Genomic DNA, 16,044 nt, shown 5'->3' on the forward strand with positions numbered 1-16,044 from the left:
GGCCAATCTCTTTCGTCTCACGGGTCTTTTAAGTGTCACGTCTCGTCTCCCTAGACTTTCTCTCCCAGGATTTTTTTTATAATAGAGAGAAAGGTTTTTTGGGTGTTTTTCCTAGTCTTCGTAGAGAGTAAAGGCTGCAAGGCTGTTAAAAGCCAATTGTGGCACTTCTTATGTAATTTTGGGCTATACAATGATAAATTGTATTGTATTGTATTGTATTTAAAGCTCTATTGGAGCTCCTCTCCTTGGTGACTTAAGCTCAAATCTGAATTGATATTTTCCCTTAGGGGGACCTTTATAGCACAGGAATCAGAAGGGACACAGTTAGTTGCCCTCCTTGGACGGACTTTCTGTGCTGTGGGGCAGAGAGGAGACAAGGTAGCTGGCGGAGGCAGTGCCCCTCTTGGCTTGGGATGATATCACTTACCTTTGAAGAACTTAGAAGGGAACCCTCCGAGGCGCATGCGTGACAACAGAAACATCTTTCATAAGTTATATTGTACACGTACTGTAAAAGGTAGTAGAATGAGAGTGATTTAAATGAAATTCAAAGAACTAAACAGCTTCACTGACAGAATAGCTTAGCAAGCTATTAAGGTAGCTATTGTTAAGGTAAGAGGTTCTTTTGTCATTTTTTTTTTAAATCAGAAAATTCTTTGTTGTGTTCAAATTTTCACTTGGGGTTTTGAAAATGAAGAATAAAAATATTTTAATTTTCACTATGTTTATTTTATTTCACTTTTGATTCAGATTTTCTGCGGTGGGCTGGCGCCCTGCCCAGTTTTTGTTTCCTGCCTTGCGCCCTGTGTTGGCTGGGATTGACTCCAGCAGACCCCTGTGACCCTGTAGTTAGGATATAGCAGGTTGGATAATGGATGGATGGATGGATTCAGATTTTCTTTTACACCTTTGTTTTGTTTTATGTAGGCACAGCCATTTTATGGTAGAATTACTGTGATGCAGAGAGATGTCAATATAGGGTACCGGTCACAGATATAAAGGTGAATGTTATGAATAACATGTTGTCCAAGACTGCAGACAGAAAAACATTTTTGAGCTGGTGTAAGATTTAGTTAAAGAAATGTATGCCATTGACTTCTGCTTTGTTATTTTGACTTAGTGTTTTGGTGCAAATTTATTTTGACTTTCTGGTTTGTCTCCCATCTGACTTTTGACTTCAATTTTGTTTCTTTCATCTCCCAGTCCAATTTTGTTTATCTAAAATATCTCAATTGTGGCAGAATATTTCTCCAATTGGGAACAAATGTTTTAAATGGATGATGCAAGGCTTATGAACCAAAAGCTTTACTTTCAAATCCACTCATTAATAAAAACTTGTCTGCCATACTTCCACAGAGGTGCTTATATTTTCTTAAATTTCCTTTCATACCTCATTGTACTGTTATACAGTATACTGTACACACTTAACATTGTCTCGCTTCTGCTGAGCATGTCCTCTGTGAACTTTTGCTATCCCAGCAATATTCAACTGTAAGCAAGAAGATCCATCATTCATCATTCTGTTTAAAAATTTAGACAAATGAAAAATTCATTACGACTATTAACCTAGTTCAAGGAAAAACATGCTGATGAATACAGTTGAACTAAAAATGTTACTGCTATTCTCCATTAGTATATCCATTCATCCTTTTTCTTCACCTGCTCTCTCATGGTCAGTGTCATGGCAAATTGATGCCTAATCAGACAGAAAAATGAGGAAACCATATTGACATGCTGAATGAAAGGCCAATCCATCAAGAGGACATCCTCCTTTAGACATGTCATGTCAGATAGGAGTCATCAATACATCCCTCAGTCTTTTTGCCTTTTCTGTTCACCCTGCACACATCAGACTATAAATATAAAACCTGATTGTGTCCCTTGCAGAAATTCTCAATTGATTCAGCATTAATGGGGTTTAACAATAAGGGGAATGAGACAGAGTGTAGGAGGCACTTGAAGAAGTTTGTTTCTTGTTGAAAAGAGAATTATCTTCAATTCACCATCATAAAAACCAAGGATTGATTTTTGCCACACAGAAAAGCACCTATACTCATTCACTGCTTAGGGAATAGATGTGGAAGTGTTACATTAGTACAAGTACTTGTGGGTCCACAACAATGACAGGCTAGTCTAGTCTACTATCAAAGAAAGAGCAGAGCAGACTATTTTTTTGAAGAGACTGTTCTGCTTTAATAAGTCTAGTGACATCCTTTATATGTTCTACATCTCTGAGATGGCCAGTACGATTTTCTCTGCTGTGGAGTGCTAGGCTGGTAATATTACTTAAAGAGAGGCCCACAAAATCAACAAGCAGATTAAAAAAGTAGCCTCAGTTATGGGACACACTCTTGACCTACTAAAGGTAGAATTAAAACAAAACTGATGGTCTGTGGTAAAGCATGTCTGGGTATGTGGCGGATTGGGCCACTTCAACGGAGAGGAAACAAGGGGAACTACACTCCAGGGGCTGATCACTCCTGCTGAACTAAGGAGCAAGAGCGGTCACGAATTCTAAGAGTCTTGAAGTGACCAATGAAGGTGACAGGATGAGGGTGCCAGACCCAGTGTCCCAGAAAGTGAGACAAAGACGCACTGTGGACTAAAGAAATGGAGATGATTCTAACTCTGATTTTATTCTTGGTCTTAACTATTTATTGAATTCATTTTATTGATTTTAACTTCACTGCACTATTTCATGGTTTATTCATTGAGTATTTTTTGCACCGAACTTAATTGTTGGACACCATTTGCTTTAAATAAACTCACTTTGCACTTTTGCCCAATAACTGTTGTTGTGTGCCCACATTCAACCTACTCCATCCTCGATTGTGACTATCGATGTCCTGGGATAGGAAGAGGCCCATGACGATTTTGAACAATGCTGCACATCCTCTCTCTGACACACTAATTATTCAACAGAAGTGTGTAAAAAAAAAGACTCTTGGGTGTTTGAGGAGGATTGTTCTTGTAATTGTTGTTGGTTGTTATGGTATTTCTATCTATCTATCTATCTATCTATCTATCTATCTATCTATCTATCTATCTATCTATCTATCTATCTATCTATCTATCTATCTATCTATCTATCTATCAGTGTGTTCTGTATAATTCATGTATTTTTCCACTTAGTTATTTCTTTAATAATTTCAGCACATGTCCATGTCTATGATCAGGATAACTGTTAAAATGTTAGAATATTGAAGGGATATGAGATACACTGGGTGGCACTGTGGTTGTCACTGCTACCTCATGGATCCAGTGTTCTAGGTTTGAATCCTCTGCTTACTTGTTCTTTTTCTTCTGGTACTTCTTTCTTCCACTAACATCTCCACAGACAGTATATTATATTAATTTTTGATTCAAGAAGGTGTCTAATTCAGGTCGGCCTTTTGATCGATATAACTATTTTTCATTATGATTTTCTGTCACAGAACTGGCACAACTCATCTACACAAACTGCCAACTTTCCAGTGCTGACCCTGCTGAATAAAATGCAGCTGGCTGTGTTAACGTAACGTCAGTGCAGTGCTCCTGTTTTGCTTGTCTTAATATGCAGTATCTGGAGGAGTACGCAAAATACATAGAAATGAAATATTAATAGTGTGCTTTCCCCTCTAGTAGGTTTTAATTTTCTTTCAACTAGGGCTTTCTTTTTTCTTATTGCAACCTTATTTCCAATCTCATTTATAATGTATGTTCACTCTAGTTTCATTCTACAGAATATTGTTACTTTGCTGTTATGGCCCATTTTGTAATGCTGGGGGTCAGGTGATCCTGTATCTCCACTACAGAAAAATTCATTATGCATGAGCAGACGCATGTAAACCCAAATGCAACGCCACTGGAGTGTTCTACCTAAACGTGTGCATATTATAGATGTACCACATACTGACCCACGTGGTATAAAATAAAACATGCATAAAATCAGCTGTGGATGGGATGCCAGTCCATTGATGGGCACACTTAGTCTCGTTCCCACAGTCACTCAACCTGGACTAATTTACAGCTGCCAACCAGCATATCATACATAATTTGGGATGTTTGAGGAAAGTGGAGTACTCATCATGATATATGCGAAGAACATACAAACTCCACAAAGGCACCTCCTAGCATTTGACCCCTGAGCATCCCAGCCTATCGTTAGATATGATCATGCAATGTGCTACTGCAGGCGGAAAATAATTATGAATTAAAATGTGTTTTTTAACTGAAAGCTCAATCATTTTCAATGCAGATGCAACCTTTTAATGCTTTTACTTCCACGATTTACATGTCACAATTTTTTTTCAAGAATTATTTAATTCCTTGTAAATCACTCTATAAATAATGGAATTTCTTCTGCTGTTTTACATGTCATTTGAAAAAGGGATACATTTTATGACATGAAATCATACAAGAAGATAAATGGAGCTAATAGAACATAACACATAAGCTTGAGTGTTTATATGCAAATTACAGTGCATTCTTTCACTTACATACCAACTCCTTAATGAAAACTCATCTCTAAATCTGCCATGCAAAAATAGCCATGGAATGTTCCTTATTATGTTTCCAGCCTCTCACATCTGTATCCTCAGTGTTAGCAGAGGTTACCGAACCTGAAGTGCCACTGACAAATTATACACATTGTCCTAGAGCTAATTGGCCTCTTTTTTTTTAGAGCAATACCCTTCCGATTACTTAGAAAACTCCAAAAATTTAACTTGAATTCCTGAACCTGTACATCTGTGTATATAGTACAGTGATCCCTCGCTATATCATGCTTCGACTTTCGCGGCTTCACTCCATCGCGGATTTTAAATGTAAGCATATCTAAATATATATCACGGATTTTTCGCTGGTTCCCGGATTTCTGCGGACAATGGGTCTTTTAATTTATGGTACATGCTTCCTCAGTTTGTTTGCCCAGTTGATTTCATACAAGGGATGGTATTGGCGGATGGCTGAGAAGCTACCCAATCAGAGCACGTATTACGTATTAAATAAAACTCCTCAATGATATAAGATATGCTTCCCGTGCGGTGCTTGATTGTTTGCTTTTCTATGTCTCTCACTTTCTCTGACATTCTCTGCTCCTGACAGAGGGGGTGTGAGCTGAGGGGCTGTTTGCACAGAGGCTGTTTGCTTAGAAGATACGGAGGCTCCATTGCGACTGCTTTATCGCGGTGCTTCCCATACTTAAAAGCCCAACAGCCCTATTGATTTTTGATTGTTTACTTTTCTCGCGCGCTCTCTCTCTCCGTCATTCTCTGCTCCTGACGCGCGCATGTCCTTGGAAGAGGAAGATATGTTTGCATTCTTTTAATTGTGAGAAAGAACTGTCATCTCTGTCTTGTCATGGAGCACAGTTTAAACTTTTGACTAAAGGTGTTATTTCATGTCTAGATGGCTCTAATAATGTTAAAAAACGTATTTAGAACGTTGTAAACAGGTTTTCTATGTTCTAACTGCGAAAATATTAGATTTATAAATAAAGAATCCTACTTCGTGGAAATTCATTTATCTGTCTGGAGCGGATTAACCGTGATAAACGAGGGTTTACTGTGCAGAGAATATTTATAAACAGTGTGGGAGAGTTTCTAAGGACTTAAAATATATAAAAATAACCATACAAACATATGGTTTCTACTTTGCGGATTTTCACCTATAGCGGGGGGTTCTGGAACGCAACCCCCGCAATCGAGGAGGGATTACTGTATATACTGTACATACATAGACTCAGACACATGAGATGAAAAAGTCACTTTATTGAACCTACCCAAGTAAACCTCACAGGGAAGGACAAGGGTGTGATGTAGTTGATAACCTCCTTTCCCAATAGAAGAAAACTTGTGCCAGACTCACGAAAGTCCCATTCCTTCTAGTTTAAGAAAAGCGACCTCTGGAAGTCAATGTTCACTAGGGAAAACAGATTTGGAAGAGGAGAAACCTCCCTAGAAGAACCTGTTTTTGTTGACTAAGAAGGGCTCACTTTGTGATAGGCCGGATGTTCCTTAGATTGTGTTCACATGTGCACGCTACATTGTAGAGTTTAGCGTCTTATTAAATGGGGTAACTATCCTGGAACCCCAACCTTTTGACAGCTCAAATTCTCTGTTATTGCTATTTATATTTATATAATAGAGTAAGTGAGGGGAGGGCATCAGTGTTCATCTACAGAGTGAAATAATAGGTTAAAGAAATAAAACAACAATAAAGAAAATTTGAAGTTAGTGTGCCACTTGATGAAGGCTATAAATAAACCAGATGAAGGTGTTTGTTAACATAAAAAAACCAAAACTGCTCCTTGCAAAGGACAATCATGTGACTGTTATTCCCCATTGTCAGGAACTGTTATTAACCTCTTTAGATCATATGCTTATAATTATTTTAATGACTTATTTTCCACACTATTTTCATGTGCCTTGTTGCATTTGATTATGATTGTTTGGATTGAGAAGAGACCATATTTCAAGTAACTAAAGGAAAGACCTCATAAGAGAATAGCTCTCTAGCAAACAACAATTTAGGAAAAAAAATATTTGAAAATTGGTTTTGTTTTAAGTTTGAATTTGGTTTAATTGTAAAAACTTTGATGAATGTTCATACAATATTATTCTGTTTGACTTTATCCCTGCCTCTCAATTAACATCTGTTTCATGGGATAAGCAGTATGTCCTGTTATAACATGACATGTAGATATAGAATACAGACATACAGACGTACTCAACAGGTGTAGATAGGACGATTTAAGAGACTGACCATGGCATGATTGTTCATCATGCCAGCAGTTTAGAAACACCTTCTAGGATTTTTGAGGCATTATAGTCCCTACAGTTCATACAGAACTGCGAGAAAAAGAAAAAAAAATGCTGTTTGCAGATCCATAGGCAAAACACCTTACTAGTGAGATAAGAGAATGAACAGTTTTGTTAAGTTTGACTTATTTGTATGGAATGTTACTTGCTTTTAAAAAATTAAATAAAAAATAATAAAAAATAGAGAATGACCTTGTGGCAATGCGGGTTCTGCTCCATGCTCCCACCACTCTTTTGGGAGTCTCTTGAACCCGACAACGTCGATAATGTAACTGGATGAGCTGGACAATGAGGGTACCAAATAAAGCAAGGGGAAGATGCAAAGTGCAAAAGTGCTTTTAATAAAAATACTCAAATAAAATCAATAGTGCAGTGTTCCAAAAACAGTCAATAAATACATAATCCGTAAGATCAGGTGAAAATGTGGATAATCCCAAATAAATAAATCCAATTAAAACAAGGTTGAAAAAACAATTGCTGGAAGCAGTTCCCCTTTAAAAAGTTCAGTGCCTTCTTCCTTCTACCTGGCGGCTCCCCTGCTTCTCCCATACGGGCCCTGCAACAGGGGAGTTGCCCTATCTGCTGGGGCAGCTGCCTTCTACTCCGGTCCGGTAGACTTCCGTTCCCTGGCTACGTAAATCTCCAGTCGGACCGAGACTTGGTTTCACCAGTGGCCAGGACACTCACGCTTGGGCTCAACTCTCCTAAGCCACCCTGACTGCGGCTGCCTTCTACAGCAAATCGTCCACTCTGCCAGTCACTCTAGCTCTACCAAACTACACAGCTGGAGCGACCGCTTCTTTCTTTCCCCAGAGTTTCAGCCTATCACTCCTTCTCAGGGGCTCTCCTACCAGTTGCCTGCATCCATTAATGAGTCTGCTCTTGCTCGTTCATAAACCGGCTCTTACAACTTCCAGCCTTCTTCTTCTCATTCTTAACCTTCGTTCTTTTTTTCTTCTCGTTTCTTTCCCACTGCACTCGTGCTTCTCCAATCTATAATGGGGACATGGCACAGGTGTGGTGATTAGCAACTTCCGGCATCAATTACACACATAGGCGATCCCACACCTGTGCACTTCAGTGCGGAAATGCCAATGTCCGTATCGAGCCCAGGAACCGCTCCAGCCACACTATCACGCTCCCTCTTTAAGCTACAAGTGTGGTGATTATTTATTTAAAAACTGGCCATTCTTTTCAAGCCACTGACCTGCTATATCACAGAACTGACATATCAAACTTACTGAAAAGCAGTTCATTTTCAAATAATAGCTTTTCAGAACACCAGTGTATAAAAGCGCATACCTGAATACTCAATGTGTCAGACCTTGAGGCGGATGTTCCACAGCAGGCGAAGACAGCACTGAGTACCACTCCTATCATCTATAAATAAGAAGAGGATGTATATCGTTACCACAATTTAATGACTTACTGGAAAAATGTCGCTTGATCTAACCAATCTTGATTTCTGCTGCTATACACAAATAGGAAGGTAAGAATGTGTCCTCAGCAAAAATCTGTGGAACCTTCTTCCCTCATATCACTATACTGACTCAGAGTAAGGATTTTGACTGAGCAACAGAAAGGACTTAGTCAGACACGGGTCAAATTCAATACCAAAAGTCAGGCCTATGTTGTATTGAATATAAATCGCAAACCAAAACAAAAGTACCTAATAACAAAACTGAAGTGCTTAAACCAGGAAATAAGTTATCCAAAATAATTGTGCACTAACACAAGGATTTATCTGCAATCTTGGATAATCTGGAAATGTTTGTAGCAACCTTTATACAGTCTCTCTGGTCATGTCACAACCTTCACACTTCTCCGATCATTTGGGGTAATATTGTCATAGTAACTCCCAATGCAGATGTTCACAAATGACAGCTTCCAAAACAAAGATGCTGTCATGGCAAGGCTGAAATATCAAATTTATCAATGGCTTAATAAACCATAAGCAGGATTTTAAAGTCAATTCTAAATGGCACAGGTAACCAGTATAGTGACATCAAAACTGGGGTGATGTGCTTGGATTTTCTTTTCTTAGTTAAGATTCTAGCAGCTGCATTCTGCACTCGCTGCAATCAATTGATGTCTTTTTTAGGTTAGTTCTTTGAGGAGTGCGTTACAGTAACCTAGTTGACTGAAAACAAAGGAACAGCATCTTGCAATGTTATAAGAGGTCTAACTTTTGCTATATTTCTTAAGTGAAAAAATGCTGTCATAGTAATCTGATTAATATGTGATTTAAAACTCAGGTCAGAGTTAATAGTTACCTCTAAATTCTTTACCTCTGTCTTGACTTTTAATCCTAATGCATCAAGTTTATTTCTAATAACCTCAGTATATCCATTATTGCCAATCACTAAAATTTCTGTGTCATTAAGATTTTATATGTTCCTTGTGTTCTTTGGGGAGACCTAAGAGGCAAGACCACCATGATATCATACCTGATGGACTGCCTTCCACCTTTATAGTTGATATTATGAGACCACTTTCCTCCAGGTGTCACTGAGTGTTGAAGGAGTTCATTATTGCTTTGTGGATTTGTTTCTTTAACATTGAATTCTGAGTATTGAATTACATATTAGACCTGTTAGCATAGGGTTGCCTGTTTAGGAAAACCTTTTTTTTCTTTTTTTCGCCTTGTTTTTCTCTTTTTTATACTTTCTTTTGTTTTCTTGTGATAAATTTCTTAATTTGTAAAAGTTATTGTTTTGGACTTGTCTGTTCAGGCCAGAGGTTGGGGGTAATCCTCTCTCTCTCTCTCACTTGTTAAGAGCATTTTGTATATTTTGGGACTATTTCAAGTATTTTGAACTTTTGTAGTCAGCATCCTACTTTCAGGCTCTGCTAAGCCAGACACCTGCTTTAGTAGTTGGAGCTGGTGGCCTGAGGTTAGGCCTTATCTGAGCAGGTATGTGAATGTTCTGATCTGCTTTGTGGGATTTTTTTGTAGGTCTCACACCTATTTTTATCATGTTTACAACACTTGGCATCTAGATACGCTAAATAGAATTATACTTTAATTAAATATTTAATACTGAACATAATATTTACTGCCTGACACTGGTAGTGCTATGGTGTGGGGAATGTTTTCATGGTGCATATTAGATATTTCAATGCCAGCTGAGTGTAATCTGAATATCATAGCCCGCCAAAGCTTTGTTGCTGACCATTTACATATCCTTACGGCCACAGTGAATACTTTTTCAAAATATGTTTTTGTCAATTGGATGCTTCCAGTAGGGTAATGTGACCAATCCCAAATCAAGCATCATTTCAACCTGGCTCCAAAATCATGAATATGATGTCAGTTTACTAATGATTAATACTATATAACCAGAGCAGACCTGTATCTTTTTATACATTCACTATATAAATTAAACACTCCCAATCACTTCATTTCTAATGAAATCATAACTATGCAGATCAGGTAGCTCTTTTCATGTCCAACTGGCAGCAGCTGGTACTAGACAGAGTTAGGGTGACTACATTTCATAATCTTTATATAGTCATTGGTATTCAGTTTGTACGAGACAGGCTTTAAAGTGCAGCTATTGAACTAAAAAATGCACTCTCTTGTCTCAAGGAACATTCTGGGATACTTGACATGAGCACACATCTAATGTATATACTAAAATGTTATATTAAAATGCTAAGTATCTTAATAATGAGTTTGCCTTCTTATACTTAATAAGACTTCAAGATGCTATGTTATTTGAAAACATTATTATCTGAAGGCTTGCAGAAAAGTATCGAAATTTGAATTGTATTAATGTTATTAAGTCAATTAATAAAATCTGCGCTTCATCTACCAGTGGCTGTGAAAATTACAATACGTAAATAATTTGATCAAGAGCAAGGCTTGTGCCAAGACACATTTAGCTGGGGGCCAATGATTTTCATGGTAGAGTCAATGCATGGTTACATTATACATAAAGTCAAACTTATTTTCAAACCATAACCAACATGCCTCAGAGTGCATTAGCAACAGACTACAACATACAGAACTTCATTGTGCACAATGCAATGCAAAGCCAAATGCAAGATGCATCTATCAAAATGTGTAGGGTCACATCAGTAGTTTTTTACTTTTAATTTGCTTTTTCAATATTTATTGTAAGTTCATTTTATCATTTTATGTCCTCTTTTAAATGAGTTCCTACCTGGTACAACCAATACCAAATACTTTCTGGCACTGCATTTTGTGTTGCTTTCTCTAGCCTTATTGTTGGCGTTGCTGGTACTGGAGTGTTGAAAAGGCAAGTGGAGGTGAGGAATTCTCGCTGGATTCACACGTAATCTTCCACGTTACTCTAGTAGCCTGCACTGTGCCCAGACCTCAGTCTGGGACAGAGGTAAGTTCACAACATGGCTGTGAGTGTGATCAGTTGATCCTCTGCCTTTCAGCTTGAAAAATGATATTAAGTACAGTAATAACAGGGGGGCTCTTCAGTCTGCCATTCTGAACAAAAACTTCCAAAGACTGAAGTATTGGTCTATTAAGCATAAACAAAAGGAAGTAATGGGAGAACAAAAGTCCTCGAATTAGCAGCTGAGCCTGTTTCCATGATAACAGGCTCCAGCTCTTCAGTCATTATCTTTCTAGTTGAAAATTTTCAGAGTTCTCTGTTCGCTAAACCAGTATGAAAATATAATTCAGATTCTAATATTATTCATGTAAACACTGATTTGCTTTCTTCTGATAGTTTTAGGCCTAAACTTTCAAGTGTGTTTTTGAGTAAGTTCCTCTTGTTTTTATGTGACGTTCCACACTGTTGAATTTCATTGCTACTTACAGCTGATGAAGACTTGATTAGTAAGCAGTAAAATAGTCAATATGTCATTAGGATTAGGCTTTTAAAGGGTCATGTAGAAATACACGTTCCATTTTAAGAACATCAGGAGAGAAAAACTATTTTGATGAGAGCAGGCCATTCGGACCAGCTTTGGCTCAATATCACCAGAGTGAGAGCTAAAGGCCCCCATAGAACTTCTATGCACCACCCTACTTAGTACTTTATTCATCATATCTATGATTGTCTGAGTGAATAAAGACCTTCTAATATTTTGTGAAATGTGCCTTTAACCATCTTCCATCTGTGAACAAGTGTTGTTGAGGAACTCATTTTAAAGTAATAACTGTAATCCACTATGCTAATTCTTTTGAAAATAACACTTTAATCGTGTCACATGCAATCATTGTTTCCTTAAAATTAAAATCTTCAGTCTTTAATCTTTCATCATAACTCATACACTGTAGTTGTGGAATGAGCCATCTGTTTGCTCTTCTCGGGACTCTTTCTAATGCTGTTATATCTTTTTTGTAATATGTAGACAGAGTCAGGGTGACTACATTTCATAATCTTTCACAATCTTGTACTGAAGACAGTATTCCAGGTGAGCTCTCACTAGACCAGTGTATAGTTTAAGAATAAAATCTCTTGAATTACACACTTCATATCAGGCTATATAATCTCCTATTGGCCTTCTTAACGTTATGACTTTTGGTTTCTTTTTTTGGTAATTTCTCCAGACTTTTAAAAAACTTGTTGATTTACTGGACTGTTTTCTATGTTTTGGTTTCCTGAGAATTCCAAATATTTTGCTATTATTGTAACAGAATATTGCTAAAATGTGAACTTTTTTTATCATTTATTTTGAATTTGCCAGGGCATCCTTTTGTTTTGTTGTAGGAGCTGCCTATTATGGGAAGCAAACATATTTTTCTAGGCGATATTCCAAGTGACATCATTGCCACAACAATATGTAAGTTGGCATCTCAGAAGTTGTTGTTTATGTTTGTGGATTCTTCTTAAATGTCCTGTACAATATGTTTATAGGTGTTGATTCCAGGCAAACAAACTGTGTTTCTGGCTTTGATTTTTGATTAATCTTTTGTTATGATGAAAAAAAAGTTTGCTTTATTGGATTTGACCTTGCTTAACTTGTAACCCGCCATTCTCTTCCATTGTGACATGCCACTTTTCCATCTCTTGGCAGTACAAGTCAGTGCTTCTATTTACTTTCTGGATGTAGAAAGTCAAGAGTCCACTGAAGTTCTGTCTCATAAGTTGTTCTTTTAAGTTTCAGGAGCCATATTCAAATCAAACATTTTGTATTTTTAATGTTTAATTAATTTAAATTTATATAAATTAACTTTCAGCAGCCATGTACTGTATCTGCGCAAGTGTCCAGGTCCAGGTTCATTTCTTAATGATTTGACTGACCAGAGTATTTGTTTTTTTATCTACTTTAGTATTATTATCAAAATTACAAGTTGGGTCAACCGTATCACCATCTTTTTATAAGGTAACAGGTTTTGCCAGCTTCTAATCTTTATACATTTCCTAAGTGTTTAGTAATTTGTACAAAATATACTGTACATTAAGGGCTTATATACTGTATGTAGTCACTAGCTTCACTGAGCACTCTGTGATAAGTGTTATCTGGTCCTGGTAATTTATGTTATATTAGTCTTTTTAATCCTAGCAGCTCTTTTTTTTCTCTCTGCTATCTACAAATCACTGAGCACCTCCTTGATAAGCTTTGTAGCTACTGAGGTATTGTTAAATTTTTCATACATAGAATATTCATTAATATATGAATTTAGAGTATATACTAATTCAGTTTCTTTACGTTTGAGTTCATGCTTATTGTTCCTAATACACTTCATCTTTCTTAGTAAAATATTGAAAGGACCTTTCCAGGTCAAAATTTGCATTTTCCACAGTATCCCACTCTAACTGCCATTTAGCATTGCTAATGTCCTTTTTAATTATTTTCTTTATGTCCTCATAAGACTTACAGGTAAACCCAGGTAACTCAAAGGAATGCCTCCTAAGCACTTCCAGTAAAACCTGTGAGGTTATTGCTGTATTTTTCAACCAAAAAATTAATGATATAAGAAATAACATAGTATATCTCCCCAACACTAAGGATCCTCCTAAACCCCAGCATTCTGTTATAAACAAATTAAACTCTTTCACTAGGATAGATTTACATTTACAAAAAATAATATCTCAATTAAAACCCTCCACCTGCATCCTTGACCCAATACCAACAAATTATTTCAAAGAAGTATCGGGCGTGCTAATTGCTAATGTTCTTGACACAGTAAATTCGTCATTAGATACGGGGGTCTTCCCAGACTGTCTTAAGACTGCTCTAGTTAAACCCCTACTTAAGAAACATAATCTCGACCCCTCAGCTCTTGAAAATTTTAGACCCATTTCTAACCTGCCTTTCTTAAGTAAAGTTCCGGAGAAGCAGTCATTATGCAGCTAAATGATCACCTAAATAAACATGCTATTCTTGATAAATTTCAGTCGGGTCGGGTTTTAGAACAAATCACAGCACAGAAACTACACTCGTTAAAATAGTAAATAATTTACGGGTGAATGCAGACAGAGGCCATTTATCTGTTCTCATCCTCTTAGATCTGAGTGCTGCATTTGACACCATTGATCATAATATTCTTAGAAATCGCCTTAGTCAATGGGTGGGCCTCTCTATCAAAACCTACCTGACAGGGAGAAAATTCTTTGTCAGTTGTGGTAATTACAACTCAAAGACATATGATATTCTATATGGTGTTATTCTCAATCTACATGCTTCCGTTCGGTCAGATTATCTCAGGGCACAACGTGAGCTACCACAGCTATGCTGATGACACACAGCTGTACTTATCAATAGCACCTGATGACCCCGATTCTCTTGATTCACTAACACAATGTCTGACTTGTATCTCAGAATGGATGAATAGTAATTATCTCAAGTTAAATAAAGAGAAAACTGAAATCTTAGTGATTGGCAATAATGGATACAATGAGGCTATTAGGAATAAACTGGATACATTAGGATTAAAAGTCAAGACGGAGGTAAAAGATTTAGGGGTAATTGTTGACTGTAATCTGAATTTTAAATCGCATATTAATCAGATCACTAGGACAGCATTTTTTCACTTAAGAAACATAAGTAAAGTTAGACCTCTTATATCACTGAAAGATGCTGAGAAATTAGATCACGCGTTTGTTTTCAGTCGACTAGATTACTGTAACGCACTCCTCTCAGGACTACCCAAAAAAGACATAAATTACTTGCAACGAGTGCAGAATGCAGCTGCTAGAATCCTAACTAGGAAAAGAAAATCCAAGCACATTTCTCCAGTTTTGATGTCACTACACTGGTTACCTGTGTCATTCAGGATTGACTTTAAAATTCTGCTTATGGTTTATATTAAATAATCTCGCCCCATCTTATATATCGGAATGTCTGACACCTTATATTCCAAATCGTAACCTCAGATCCTCAAATGAGTGTCTCCTTAGAATTCCAAGAACAAAACTTAAAAGAAGTGGTGAGGCGGCCTTCTGCTGCTATGCACCTAAAATCTGGAATAGCCTGCCAATAGGAATTTGCCAGGATAATACCCTGGAGCACTTTAAAACACTGCTGAAAACACATTACTTTAACATGGCCTTTTTATAACTTCACTTTAACTTAATCCTGATACTCTGTATGTTCAATTCATCATAATAACTATTCATGGTGGCTCTAAAATCCAGACTGACCCCTACTCTCTCTTCTGTTTCTTTTCCGGTTTCTTTGTGGTGGTGGGCCACCACCTACTCAAAGCATCATGATGCTCCAACATTGATAGATGAATTAAAAGCCAAAAGTCTACGTGACCATCATCATCAAGTCCTTCCATGAGAACCCTAAATCCAAAGAGGACTGTTTCATTTATGTTAGGTAGAATGCCCAGAGGGGACTGGGCAGTCTAATGGTCTGGAATCCCTACAGATTTTATTTTTTTCTCCAGCTGTCTGGAGTTTTTTTTTTGTTTTTTTTGTCCACCCTGGCATTGGATCTTACTCTTATTCTATGTTAATTAATGTTGACTTATTTTATTTTCTTACTGTGTCTTTTATTTTTCTACTATTCTTCATTATGTAAAGCACTTTGAGCTACTTTTTGTATGAAAATGTGCTATATAAATAAATGTTGTTGTTGTTGCTGTTACAGTTAATGCTGGACTTACAGCTCTTTTATGTAATGAGCTTGTATACTTTTAAGCTTACTGCTCTACTCCTTGACCATCACCAAAATTGCTCTGGCGTGTTTCTTTTATAATTTGCCACACTAAAAGTAAATTTATTAGTTGAATATGCTCTGTTCCAAAATGCTATGAAACTTAATTAAGATCCTTAGATGCCAGTTGTTTAAATACCTATACCTCTGA

This window comes from Polypterus senegalus, chromosome 4, assembly GCF_016835505.1.
Source record: "Polypterus senegalus isolate Bchr_013 chromosome 4, ASM1683550v1, whole genome shotgun sequence".
In the NCBI taxonomy this organism is placed as follows: domain Eukaryota; kingdom Metazoa; phylum Chordata; class Cladistia; order Polypteriformes; family Polypteridae; genus Polypterus; species Polypterus senegalus.